The following is a 15248-nucleotide window of genomic DNA, read 5'->3' as shown; positions in this document are numbered from 1 at the left end:
AGCAGACGCTGAACATCTGACCAGATCCAGAACATCAGATCATATCATTTCTGCTTTATCATTGCTTATTAGATTCTACATCAGTCATAAATACACACATGAAGCTCCTGAAGCTGATGTGTGACACGATTCAGTGTGAAAATACACTGAAAATACATAAAATCTAAAAAATTAATAGTAATTATATTGTATTATTTACAAATTACAATTGTAGCACTAGACAGTTACCTATGGCTATTATTTTACTAATTATGTTGTCTGATTGATTTTAGTCTCAGGCATTCAGAAATAACACAAAAGAAAACTAAACAGTTTAACAACGATAAAACCATTTTTTTGTAAGGGTTGTGATGCCCACATGTTTTTTTATTTTATTTTTTTATTGAAGAAATCTTTGTTGTCACAGTTGTTTTGCAACAAGGTGGGCAAAAAGGAAAGATTAAGTGGATAATTAAATTAAATGTTTAATCGATATTAAAAGAACTTGATTCTCCTGTGAGTCTAACAGCAGTTGTTTTTTTTTCTTGTTCTAAAATAAAACCATCTGCTAAATGACAAAATGTAAATAGAATTTAAATGTAAATAACAAAACTAAATATAAAGTCCCGAATCAAATAAATAAGTAACACAAATAAAATCTTTTTTTTTCAAATAAAAAATAAGGCTTTGTCTGTGCTCTTTCCAATTAAAATTTGAGACAACCACTGCATTTTAATCATGATTCAAACCAAAATTTTAATTAGATTGTATAATTTAAAAATTTTGAAGCAAAAACGGAATGATTTGACTTCAGTTTTGTAAAACAGATTGTATTGCAGATTCATTCTCTGCCAGCAGGTGGCGCTTGAGCGTTTCCTTGGTTACCACTGTAAACAAAGCAACGCTGCACTTATGAATTTAATATGCATTATACAGAGGCAACATGAAAATAAAAAAAATACCCTATGAACTTTTCTAAAGATATACATTCCCCTCAGACATGCATTCATATAAACTCCTAGCTCTACATGAATTGTGTGTTTTTTTTTTTAGCTTCTCAACTGATTTGAATCATCACACATTTTAATCAATTATTAATGGGCTCTCAGTTAATCATTACATCCCTAGCAGTTACAAGGCCTTTGGCTCCTGTTGCAAGTATTTGTAATATGTAATGTACATAAATAGTTTACTTTGTAGTACATTATATATTTTAACAGTTTTATTCAATAAAACAACTTATTTATTAATTAACCAATAATCATTGCCTCATTGTTTTATATAATGCATTGTAAGTCATTTTAAATGCTGTTTTTGGTTTGGTCTGATTATATTTTCAAAAAATAATAAATATATACAGTGGGGCTCGAAAGTTTGGGCACCCTTTGCAGAATCTGTGAAAATATGAGTAATTTTCAAAAAATAAGAGAGATCATACTAAATGCATGTTATTTTTTTATTTAGTATTGTCCTGAGTAAGATATTGTACATAAAATATATTAACATTTAGTCCACAAGACAAAAAAAAAAAAAAAAAAAAATGCTGAAATTATTAAATTAACCCCACTCAAAAGTTTGGGAACCCTTGGTTCTTAATACTGTGTTCTGTTACCTGATGATCCTCGACTGTCTTTCTGTTTTGTGATGGTTGTGCATGAGTCCCTTGTTTGTTCTGAACAGTTAAACTGAGCAGCGTTCTTTAGAAAAATCTTTAAGCTCCTGCAGATTCTTCAGTTTTCCAGCATCTTTGCATATTTGAACCCTTTCCAGCAGTGACTTTATGATTTTGAGATGCATCTTTTCAGACTGAGGACATTTGGGGACTCAAACACAACTATTAAAAAAGATTCAACATTCACTGATGCTCCAGAAGGAAACAAGATGCATTTTTTGTTGAAATATAATTTTGTTCCATTTAGTTCTGCTCTTCGTAAGCAACAGAAGATACTAGGGATGCACGATAATATCGGCACAAAATCGGTATCGGCCGATAAAAGCTTAAAATGACCATTATCGGTATCGGCCGATATGAATATTTCTGCCGATGAGCCAAACCGATATTCTCCAAGTGAAATAATTGACCTGTTTTTCAGATGTGAATGTCTGTCTACATTTGTAAAATAATAAATTTATGGTAGAATCAGTACAGAAGAGATACATGGATTTCTCTTCAGTAAAATTAAAGTTTAAATTTATCAGTATATATTTGTATATATATCGATATCGGTATCGGCATCGGCCAAAATTATTTAGAAAATATCGGCATATCGAATATCGGCCAAAATCCAATATCGTGCATCCCTAGAAGATACTTGTATGTTTCCCGGTACACAAATTAAGTACAATTTACCTTGATCTTCAAATTCTGAAAGTTTTCACCCCCAGCTCTTAATGCATCTTGTTTCCTTCTGGAGCATCAGTGAATGTTTGAATCTTTTTTAATAGTTGTGTTTGAGTCCCTCAAATGTCCTCAGTGTGAATTGTTTTATTCTGCACATTCCTGCTTTTAAAGCCTCAAGAATTAAATTCACACAGACATTATGAACTAGTATTGCAGTGATGAGTGAATTATCGTAAATGTTTTTATTATTATTATCATTTTAAGTTAGATTTTACCTTTATTTCCTTGTTTTGCTTTTATAATAACTCAAATGTGGAAAATCCTCACATTCACCAGTTAAACCGTGATCAGTTTAATATAATGTGATATAACACTGATAAATAAATCATATTGTGATCAATGTAAGGTTATAAGTCTCTTACCTGTAGATGTTGTGTTTCAGGTGTGCCAGAACAGACTGATATCACTGATCCTCTCTTTTTCTGGTTTTCCTGGATAGAAAAACTTCCTTCTGTGGTTTGCTTGCTTCCTTATCCCCCCCCCCCTCCCCCACTGTTTAGCACTAAGGCAAAAGCACTGAATAAAAGTGTGTTTGTGTGTATGTGTATGTGTTTGTGTGTGGGTGTTTATATGAGTGGAAAGACAACATCTAAAACACACACTGTTTATTATATTACACTTTATATGTTTGCATCTGTAGATTCCGATTCCAATACGTATCTTCAAAAGTTTATTCCCCACTTCAGCACCACTTACAAACCCCAAAACGTTTATTCCTCTCTATACTCTGAAGGTTTTTACAGAGGGGTTTGTTCATATTTCATTCAAACTGAGTGACATTTGCAGTATTTGCTGTATTTTTTTACCTGACTTGATCCAATTCAGATCTATTTTCTTGTAAAGTGAAAGCAAAGCAGATTAGTGCATATTTAAAGGGTTAGTTCACCTAAAAAAAGAAAATTCTTTCATTACTTACTCAATTTCAAAGCTGTAATTTTGTGTTCACACCAAACGTGAATAGAGCGTCTGGCGCGAATGGTTTCAATGTTAAGTCAATGTAAAGACGGGTTTAGGCGGAAATTCGCGTGTCTAGTTTTGAGTCACTTTTGAGTCACGATTCACATACAAGTTTATCGACCCGCGGCCTTCCCACCGCTATTTTCCCCCAATATACAGCTACTTTTCGCTAACAAGATAATGTGATTATTCAGAGGACGTTTGCAGGAAAAAGTGTAAAAGCCTCGAATGCTCGATCAGCATCAGCCATCTTGCAAACAGACAACCGCCTACCACTTGCCCCTCCCAGAAGAAGTAGACATGCGTTAATTTAGCTTCAAACTCGTGCTTTTTATGCACGTCTATTTCACTCTAGATGCGCGAATGCACTCAAAGTGTTCAAGTGGCAAACTAGATGTGGTAGACGTGAATTTGACGCTCTATTCGCGTTTAGTGTGAATGCAGCATAAGACCTTTGTTCATCTTCGGAATAGCTCTCTGACCCTCCATACACAGCAACACAACTGAAAAGTTCCCAGCTCCAGAACCGTAGCAAGGACATCAGTAAAATTGTGACATCTATACTGACATGCAACAGTAATTTATTTATTATGGAAAGTACCACGACACATGCGCATATGTGTCCCTGTTTGTAAACAAGGCATTTGTCTCTCTATACTCTTGATAATGGTGGAAGACAGTCAATTGGAGGAAAATAATTGTTAAATAAAGTTGTTATTTTGTTTTCTTTCGCAAAAAAAGTATTCTCATAACTCATGAATGACACTAATGAATGACAGAATTTTCATTTTTGAGTGAACTATCCCTTTAATCCCATTGAAACCAGACATTACAGAAAACTTGTAATACAAAGCATCTTAATGTATTGTGCTGAAACAACTGGTGAGTTATGGTTATGTTTGTTAATATTTTTACTTTATTCTCTAGTACTTTCTTGTCTTAAACATTTTTATTTTGAGTAATAGTTTAATAAATTATAATAATGAATATGGATAATATTCTCGTCTTCCTCATCTCTGTTTATCTCTAGAGTCTCATGTGTCTTTGTTTTTTTCCCCCTATTAATTTACATATTGGTGTTATTTTATAATGCAGCTGATTTGCATGAACGTCCCAGTGTCCCTCTGGGAAAAATAATCAGATATGTGACAGATTGAATCTTCAGGACAGAATTTGAATGTGTGCTGTTCTTCATCAAGAAGAAGAGAAAAAAAAACACAATCGAACCAGGAAACCAGCTTTACAGGTAAAATATGCAATATCTTGAACACATATCATATGCAATACGTTTCCTCTGGTTAAAAAGCTCTTATAATATAATACATCAACTGAAATAAAATCTAATTAAACTTATCTTGTCACCAAAATCTACATTTTAATTCCTGTTTAAATTAACCTCTTGTTCTAAAATGTAACGTTGACTGACTCGACATGGGATCCATTTGCAAGCTTTTATTAGAACACTCGTAGTCGTACAGGCGAAGGGTCAGGATCAGCAAACACAGTGTAATAGAGATATCAGAATCGTAGTCAATACCAAGCAGAGGGTCGGGGTAACCAGCAAGTATCACAGTCCGTATAACAATCTGGGTTCAAAGGTAGGCAGCAAAGGTTCTAGGATCGATAAACAACAAGGGTTGGCAACTGGGATAGCAAGACAGGGTAGAACGCTCAGAAATGTTAGCCGTGGCAGAAACAAGACTTCGCAATGAGGTGACGCCAAGGTCGGGCTTATATGGCAGTCTCTGATATGGAACACCTGGCCGGGGATCAGTCCAAGGTACGGGGCTGTTGGGTAATGTAGTGAGTATCAGTGTAAGTGAGTGTTTGGATGCCTGTAGGTGTCAGTATTCGGGTGATGGTGCCCTCTGCTGGCCTCTGGAGGGACTCACGGGGTTCGTATTCGTGACATAAAATAACTAAATAACTAAAATAAATGTATTATAGCAGCAATCTAATTTACAAACATATAATTTGCCACAGTATATATGTACACCACTTCATTTATATGCTGATATTCAAATATCGTGTAAATATTTCATGAAGTCACTCAATTAATATTTATTAGATATAATATCACTACATGTATCCATTTACATTTACATGTATTCACTGTAGATGATTTTATGCAAAGGAACATCACACTCACTTTACATTATATTAACAGTCATTTTAGATTAAGTTTGCTGGACTGATCAGTTCACATGTAATTACTTAACATGCAATAAATATAAATAATAATATCACACAATACAAATAATAAATTAAGTGAAATAAAACAGTATGAGTTGTGGAACTGGATCAATAACTGACCTTAAATCAATTTAAAAAAATGAGAAGTATAAATAGACCTGAAAACATTTAAAATTGAGTTTATTTGAATTCAATAACAGAAAACTTCCTGATGGTAACACTGAAATATACATTTTATTTGAAACTGCTTTGAAACAAAGGGTACACCTCCTTGGGAAGGCAGGAGCTTTCCACCAACCTGAAGGGGACAAACCAACCTTTACCGGCTGAGAACCAAGGCTTTGGACTTGGAGGTGCTGATTCTCATCCCTGCTGCTTCAAACTTTGCTGCAAACTGTCCCAGCACACACTGAAGGTCCTGGCTTGATGGATCCAACATGACAACATCATCAGCAAGAAGGAGAGAAAAAATCATGTAGTCCCCAAACTGGACACCCTGCGGCCCCTGGCTGCACCTAGAAATACTGTCCATAAAAATAATCAACATGACCGGTGATAAAAGGCAGCCCTGCCAGAGTCACTGGGGACTACATGCACTGGGAACTAGTCTGACTTACTGCCGGCAATTCGAACCAGGCTCCTGCTCCAGTCGTACAGGGACCAGACAGACCTTAGCAGAGGGCCATACTCCTGGAGCACCCTCCACTGGATGCCATGAGGGACATGGTTGAATGACTTCTCCAAATCCACAAAGCACATGTGAATTGGTTGGACAAACTCCCATCAACCCCTCCAGCACCCTGGAAAAGGTATATGTCGGGTCTCGGGGCTAATCACCTTCCTTTTTGGTGTGTGTGTGTATTTGTGTGTGTTTGGATCGCTTGTCAGCTCACCGCGTCTACCTGTTTGAGTTTTCCCCGCCCTCCTTGTTTCCCTGTTGTGAACCTTAATTGCTCGCCACTTGTTCTCTATGTTCTTCTAATTTTTTTCCCTTTATCATTCCCTGTGTTTCTCTGTCTATTGTCAGACTGTTGTTACTCGTACCAATAGCTCCGATCTTCTAACTGTTCTTGGCACTCACCTTGTCGTGTCTTGTCCTCAGGCTCCAGTGTGTTTAGCTGATTTCTCTGCCCCCTGTTATTACAAGCGCAGAGCTCTTGGAAGCTTCCAGTTGTCATCCCTCCGGTCTCGGCGGTCATACGAATTACTGTGGAACGTTACTCATCGGCTTTGATACATCTGCTTCAACTATTCATCCTGTCACTATGAGTAAACCTGTGAACGTGACTCATCTGCTCTGCCTCCTCTGCTTTAAAAAAAAGTTTTGTGTGAACCCGCATCTGAATCCTGCCCATTTCTCCTGACAGTATAGAGCTGGTCCAGTGTTCCACGACCCGGACGAAAACCGCATTGTTCCTCCTGAATCCAAGGTTCAACTATCAGCCAAATTCTCCTCTCCAGTACCCTGGCAGAGACTTTCCTGAGGAGGCTGAGGAGTGTTATACCAGCCCCCCTTCTTGAAAAGAGGGGCAATCACCCCGGACTGCCATTCCAGAGGCACTGTCCCCGACAACCACGTGATACTGCAGAGGTGTGTCAACCAAGACAGCCCTACAACATCCAGGGACTTGAGATACTCAGGGAGGATCTCATCCACCCCTGGTGCCTTCTTAACTCCCTCTGTGACTTCAGCTTGGGTGATGGACGAATCCACCTCCAAGCCCTCGGCCTCTGTTTCCTCAATGGATGACATGTCAGTGGTTTTGAGGAGATCCACAAAGTATTCCTTCCACCATCCGACGATATACCCTGTTGAGGTCAACAGCTGCCCACCTCCCCTGTAAGCAGTGTTGGCAGGGCATCGCTTCCCCCTCCTGAGGTGCTGTACGGTTTGCCAGAATCTCTTCGATGCCAACCTTCAGTCTTTATCCATAGCCTCATCAAACTCCACCAAGCCCCGAGTTTTTGTCTCCACAACCACCTGGGGCCTCATTTATAAAACTGTGCGTAGGATCCTTACTAAAACTCTACGTACGCACAAAAGCCAAAAATACCGTACGCAAAAATATTCAGATTTATAAAACCATGCGTACGCACACCTGCACGCAATTTTCACTTTATAAATCACAGCCTACCTGATAATTTGCGCACGCAAAAAATCATTTACCGCCTTTTATCCGCCCACATTCAACCATTTATAGACAATGCAAATACCTCATTGACCATGCATATTAAAAGGAGCAAGGAAATTTGTGTTTTTTAAAAACAAAATCATGGCAGCAATGGAGAGCAAGGGCAAGAAGCGAAATTTCTCTGAGGCAGAAATAGAGGTTCTTGTGAGTGAGGTGGATGAAAGGAAGGCTATTTTGTTTGGTGGCCACAGCAGTGGAATTACCAATAAATAAAATATTTAGAGTGGCAACACATCACTGCTGCGGTAAACGCAGTTGCTTTGGCAAACAGGACGATTCCAGATGTAAAAAAGAAGTGGTCCGATTTTAAGGTGCGAGCAAAGAAACGGCTTGCCTCTCACCGACAGAGTGTGTGTGCGACTGGTGGGGGCAAAGGCACCCCCGATTTGTCCCCAATGGAGACCCGAATGGCCTCGATTCTCGGCCAAACCAGTGTGTGTGGCTTTGTGTCTGAGAGGGAGGGAGACACAGATGTGCTGGATACAGGGGAACCAGGTAAATAGACCTTATGGCATGGCGGGAAGTGGCCGGGTGCTGACTGAGGCTGTTCTGCAGACACAGAGAGACACCATTAATGCAATTACTGTAATCGCAGATGAGCTTAAGCAAATAAGGGTTGTGCTGGGTGACATTGGATCTACATTAAAAGATCTTGTTAAAAATTGAACCTTTGCACTGTTGTTCTTCAAAAATGGCGCATTACTTCCTGACGGAGCCTTGCTCCCTGATGATGTCCTTCTTGTTGGGGAGGGGGGTGACTGGGACCTATGAGCAACTTGTAAATATTGTAAATATTGAAATATGTCAAAGTAAATTTTGCCATTTTGCAAAGGGTTAATTCCCTTTATCCGCAGTCAGTTCCTCAACTCACCATCAGTGTCGCCAAACTGCTTTGTCTTCAAAATGTGCGTACGCATGGGTCAGAGTTTGCGTGTAGGTGCGCATATTTTCACGTCAAGTTTTTCTTTATAAATCCCACCTTTTGCGCAGGAACTGGCGTACGCATGTTTTCAGCCTCGTTTTGTGCGTACGCAAGCTTTATAAATGAGGCCCCTGGTCTGCAGCCCGCTTGGCCTGCCGTTATGCGTCAGCTACCTCAGGAATCTCACAAGCCAGACATGTCTGGTAGGACTCCTTCACCTTGAAGGCATCCCTCACTTCCGGTGTCCACCACCGGGTTCATGGATTGCTGCCTTGTCAGGCACCGGAGACCTCACGGCCACTGTTCCAGGTGGTCACATTAACAATGGAAGTAGAGAACATTGTACACTGGGACTCAATATCTCCAGCCTCCCTCGGGATCTGCCGGATCTGGGAGTTGAAGGTCTCTCTGACAGGGGGCTAAGCCAAACATTCCCAACAGACCCTCACAATACATTTGGGTCCGCTGAGTCCAGCTTCCTCCCCACCATCGAATCCAACTCACCACTAGGTGGTGGTCAGTTGGTAACTCCGCCGTTCTCTTTACCCAAGTATCCAAGACATACAGCCGAAGGTCCTGGTGCCATATGCACTGATGGACACCCTTATGTTTGAACATGGTGCTCATTATCGACAAACTGTGACTTGCAGAGAAGTCCAATAACAGAACAACACTCGGGTTCAGATCAGGGGGGCCATTTCTCCCAGTCACGCCTCTCCAGGTGTCGCTGTAATTGCCCATATGAGAGTCGAAGTCCCCTATAGAATGACGGAGTCCAAGAAGGGCGTGTACTCTATCCCCAACCCAAAGGCACAAGGTAGCAAGCCTCTTGTTCACCACGGTAAACTCCAGCACATGGCAGCTGAGCTGGGGAGCTATGAGCAACCCCATACCAGCCAGCCGCCTTTCACAGCGGACAACTCCAGAGTGGTAGGCAGTCCAGCCTCTCTCAAGGGGCATGGTTCCAGAATTTCCAGTCGGTACCTCTCAACCTCCTGCAAAAGCTCAGGCTCATTCCCCATCGTTGAGGTGACATTTCACATCCCTAAGCCAGTTTCCATGTCCAGAGATCAAGTCGTCAGGTCCCCTGCCTTTGACCAGTGCCCGATCCACAATGCACCAGACCCTTATGATTCCTCCCACAGATGGTGGGTCCATAGGAGGGAAGGCCCGGCCACCAGGTGCTCGCATTCACCCTACAGGGTACCAGGCGATGTCACAGTCCTTGTTTTTGGAATGGTAAATGGACTGCATTTTATATAGCGCTTTCAACAGACCACATGGCCATCCAAAGCGCTTTACAATTTGCCTCTCATTCACCCATTCACACACACATTCACACACCGACTGCAGTGTCTGCCATTCAAGGCGCCATCCAGCTCGTCGGGACACGTCGGGACACAGCTCAAGGACACCTCAACACTTGGTCAGGTGGAGACGGGGATTGAACCACCAACCTTCCGGTTTGTAGACAACCTACATGAACCACTGAGCCACTGCCGCCCCATTTTTAAAGTGCTTCTTAACCGCTCTTCGTCTGACCCATCAGCTAGGACCTGTTTGCCTTGGGAGACACTACCGGGGGCATATAGCCTTGGACAACATAGCTCTTAGGATCATTCGGGTACTCAAACCCCTCCACCATGATAAGGTGGCGGTTCAAGGAGGAGAAGACTGGAATTCAATTTATTTTAATCAAGTCTCACATGGCTTTACTGAATCTTCATAATCTGTTATATGACTCACAGTGGGTATATTATATTATATTACATTATAATAAGCAATGTTATTTTTTTTGATCACATGTAATCAGTTACTCTCCAGCACTCACTTGATGCAGATGAAGTTGTTTTCTTCACTTTCAGGGCGGCTGATCCAGTGATTATTGTTTTTCCAGATGACTCTGGATCTGACTTTTGTTTTGCAGTCGTCCAGTCTGGTGTCGCAATCAGAAGCCGACTGATTGTAGCACATGGCCTGACATCACTTCCATGGTCTGTGGTTTATAAAGGCATTTAGTTGTGTTTGGTTTTTGTTTGTGCGCAGTCGTCCTTGAGGGGCTGTCACGCTGTTTTGTCTTAATTTATTATTAAATTTTATAATTAAATTTGATTGTCCGCCAGTTCCCGCCTCCTTCTTCCCATGAAAGAACATTGTTACAACATGTAATAAACCAATCAGAGTCTCATCTTCTGTTCCCTTTAAGAGCCAGTTGCGCTTGTGCCATGACAGATTTGCTATTTACATGGTGGAATTTGGCAAACACAAAGACAGAACGCATCTCTGAGATGAAACGGAGCTGCTCGTGTGCGAGCAAATAGATAGCCTAATTCTGATACATGTGATGACTATCCGTTATAACATGTAAGCATTTTTAATTTAATTAGCCTAAAATTCTTATGCATTGCAATCTTTACATTTTTTATATTTGCATGTTTGTGTGCTGCTGTGCATCCCTGTGTTTAATAAACAGTGTGTATGCATGTTGTGGACCCGCCTATAATAACATGCTCTTTAAATAACAAAGAAAAAACACTGTGCCAGACTTTAGACCTGGTTTGAGTTGGTCTATGGTCTATTCTTTCAGCTCCTTAAAATAGCAATGTGCCTGAACAAACCTCTTTTTCAGATCAGCACGCCCATGGACACAACTGGGTGCAGATGCATTTGCTAATTAATTGACGTGGCGCTGGACGGGAAAATGCGAACGGTACTGGACTGAAAATAGAAAACATTATAAATTAAGAATTAAAGATTTTTTTGCAGGCTTATTAAATATAGGGTTAGGGTTAGGGTTTTATATATATATATATATATATATACGCCTACATGTCATAGTGAATAGTCATCGCATATATTTGCTCGCACACGAGCAGCTCCGTTTCATCTCGGAGGTGCATTCTCTATTTGTGCTTGCCAAATTCCCCCGTGTAAATAGAAAATTCATCATGGCACGAGTGCAACTGGCTCTTAAATAGAATGGAAGATGAGACTCTGATTGGTTTATTGCACATTGTATCAATGTTCTTTTGTGGGAAGAAGAAGGCGGGAACCGGCGGACAATCAAATGACTTTAATAATAAAATAAAGACAAAACAGCATGACAGCCTCTCACGGACGAATGAAAAACCAAAACAGCACAAACAAAAACCAAACTCAACTAAAATACAGGCCTGGTCCTCTCCACGAGACTGCGGTCTACCCCCCCCCTCCCCCCGGAGGGGACCTCTGAAGGCGACCTGCGGGAACCTGGGGGTAGGACAGACGCGGCAAGAGAAAAGGAGATGGAAGGATTAGGAGCAACAGAGATGAGAGAGGGGATAAAAAAAAAAAAAATAGGTTCCGGTTCCCAGACGCACTGCCGCTCGGCCCCCCACCAGCTGGGTGAACTCATCTGCGGTGCCTGGCGGTGGTACTGGACGGCCCTCGATGGATGTCACAACACTCCTCCGCCGCCCGGTGGACGGCGATGTCTCCTCTGGTTTTGGGCAGCCGGAAGGGGTCCCCCATTCCCTGCTCCTCCTGATGCCATCAAGGAGGCAGCAGGCTCCGGCCCCCTGGTGAACGGCGGCAAGTCCTCCTCTCCCTCTTTCGTGCGGACAATCAAATGACTTAAATAATAAAATGAAGACAAAACAGCGTGGCAGCCCCTCACGGACCACTGCCGCATACAAACAAAAATCAATCACAACTAAAATCCAGGCATGGTCCTCTCTCGTCCTTCACTGTCATTGGTCCTCTTTTGTATCCTTCCAATCTCCTCCGTGGGACTCGAGACCAGTGAGTGTCAGAAGTGTCACTGATTTCCAATCACTCCAGCGGCTCTGCCCCACTCGTCACCCACGTTAAGCCCAAAAAACACCCATTACTTATTAAGAGAATAGGGACAACATGTTTAGACCATGTGCCCAGGCGCACCAACTGCTTTTCTGTCATTAAAATAGGAAAATTTGATTTGGACATGCCCTGAGTGCACCTGTGTCATGCACTTTACACTTTGCGTTGAGATCGTTAAAATAGGACCTTAGGTCTTGACTGTGGATCTGTCTCTGGGGCTCATCTAGTTGTCTTGGTCTCCACTGACACTCAGAGCTGTAAAGGTCATCTTCCAACATCCTGATCCACCATCATCATGGTCTGGATACATACTTGTTCCGGGTGACTTCGGTGACCATGTGATCTGGATACAGACTTGATCTGATATGCAGAAAGTTGTCTTTTAGGGTTAGTGTTAGGGTTTTTATTTCTGCAGGGAAACAGAAACTTTGAGACTTTGTTGAGACATGAAAGAGAATCTGCTGAGATTTAGAAGAGTACACGTGCATTTATTTTGTAATAATTGTTTAATGGATAATATTAAATAACTATTATTATTTTTGTCTTCCTTGTCTCTATAGCCAGTATCTCATGTGTTGGTGTGACATTTAAATTATTTCCCTATTAATTTACATATTGTTCTTATAGATTGTATCTTCATGACAACATTTGAATATGTGCTGTTATTCCTCAAGATGTTGATGATGGTAAAAAACACACGACTGAACCAGGAAACCAAGAGCACTTTTTAGGTCAAATATGCAAAACCATCAGAATCTTAGTGTTTTGTCTGTTTAAAAATAACTCTTGTTAGAAACAGGTTTATTAAAACTAATAAAATATGTTAATTGAAATACAATTAAACATAATATTTTAGTGGTTCCACTTTATATTAAGTGTCCCTAATACCTGGGTACTTATATTGTAACTAGATGAAGTGAAGTGAAGTGACGTGGAAGACCCATACTCAGAATTTGTGCTCTGCATTTAATCCATCCAAAGTGCGCACACCCAGAGCGGTGAACACACACACACACTGTGAACACACACCCGGAGCAGTGGGCAGCCATTTATGCTGCAGCGCCCGGGGAGCAGTTGGGGGTTCAATGTCTTGCTCAAGGGCACCTAAGTCGTGGTATTGAAGGTGGAGAGAGAGCTGTTCATGCACTCCCCCCACCCACAATTCCTGCCGGCCCGAGACTAGAACTCACAAAATTTCGATTGGGAGTCCGACTCTCTAACCATTAGGCCACGACTTCCCCAAAAGGAAGTCGTGGGTAGTAGGTATTATTATTAAAATGTAGGTATTATTCCTGTTACACGAGAACTTAGTGAAGTGCAAAAAGTTTCGTTACTAATGTCCTTTTACACATTTGTACTTACACATACCATCCTGGGGATTGTTACATGTGTAGCTACAGAAATATTACAGCTGTAGATTCTATGCACTAATGTGTACTTACATTGTGGTTACATACTACGTACACATTTAGTTACTATGTAAGTACACAGGTATTAGGGACACAATATAAAGTGGTTTTAAAAATATATGTATTTTGTATGGACATAAATATTTCAGTTAAAAACAAACTTAATGTTTGGAGTATTTCTGCTAAAGTTCAAGGCCCGAAAATTCATGAAAATTCTTAGTGCTAAGAACTGCTCCTAGTAACAAAAATTCTAAGAAAATTCTTAGAAATGTGTGTGTTTCCTCTTAAAATCAAAGAAAATATCCTAGTAAAGAATAAAAGCAATTCAGAAAGCATCTTAACACTTAAAAGATAGTCCAAAATGGTTGGAGTATGGACGAGGACTTTTAAGAGGCTTAAGAGTTTCTATAGCAGTGGACAAACTGGATGAAACATTAAGAGGGAGAAGAAATCTGTTGCACACAATTCAAGACAGTGAGTTAACAGGACTCTACACATTAGATCGTGCAGGGATCGTGTTTGTGACCGATCTTATGAGAGACAAGCTAACATCTCTGACACCACGCAGAAATGTCATGGTGCCAGAACTGGAAGTAATAACTACATTAAAGAATAATAATGCACATTTAATCAGATATAACTGCACTCAAAGATTATGAGATGCATAATTTGAATGCTTGGCCAAAGAGATGAGTCTTTAATCTAGATTTAAACGAAGAGAGTGTGTCTGAACCCCAAACATCATCAGGAAGACTATTCCAGAGTTTGGGAGCCAAATGTGAAAAAGCTCTACCCTCGTTTGGTGGACTTTGCCATCCTAGGAACGACCAAAATCCAGCGTTTTTGAGACCTTAAGGAGCATGATAGATTGTAATGTGGTATAAGACTAGTTTGGTATGCAGGAGCTAAACCATTTAGGGCCTTATAGTTAAGTAATAATATTTTGTAACTGATACAGAACATAAAGGGTTAGTTCACCCAAATATTCAAATTATTTGATTAATGACTTTCATGTCCCTCGTGTCGTTCCAAACCCATAAGACCTCCGTTTATCTTCAGAACACAGTTTAAGATATTTTAGATTTAGTCCGAGAGCTCTCAGTCCCTCCATTGAAACTGTGTGTACGGTCTACTCTCCATGTTCAGAAAGGCTATGAAAACATTGTAACAATATAGACTCCATAATTATCGGGAAGAAGGAGGCGGGAACCGGCAGACAATCAAACAGGAACTTTAATTACAAAATAAAGACAAAACAGCGCTTCAGCCCCTCACGGACGACTGACGTGCACAAACAAAATCAAAACACAAAATAAAATCCAGGCCTAGTCCTCTATCCTCCTTCACTGTCGTCGCTC

The 15248-nt window shown here is 40.6% G+C and overlaps 1 protein-coding gene across 2 annotated transcripts in view; it reads right to left on the bottom strand.

Annotated features, from left to right (window-relative positions):
* Positions 1-15248, bottom strand: part of LOC113041335 (macrophage mannose receptor 1) — a 33845-nt gene that overhangs the window by 2811 nt on the left and 15786 nt on the right. Inside the window, exon 1 of one of the 2 annotated variants that reach the window (XM_026199801.1) lies at positions 2743-2771. The exons of the other annotated variant lie outside the window; for it this stretch is intronic. The gene's annotated coding sequence lies outside the window, so the exon portion shown is untranslated. Of the gene's footprint in view, positions 1-2742; positions 2772-15248 lie in introns of those variants that run through there. 2 annotated transcript variants of the gene reach the window in all.

This window comes from Carassius auratus, chromosome 23, assembly GCF_003368295.1.
Source record: "Carassius auratus strain Wakin chromosome 23, ASM336829v1, whole genome shotgun sequence".
NCBI classification, from domain to species: domain Eukaryota; kingdom Metazoa; phylum Chordata; class Actinopteri; order Cypriniformes; family Cyprinidae; genus Carassius; species Carassius auratus.
This window is presented reverse-complemented; position numbering and strand designations above follow the sequence as displayed.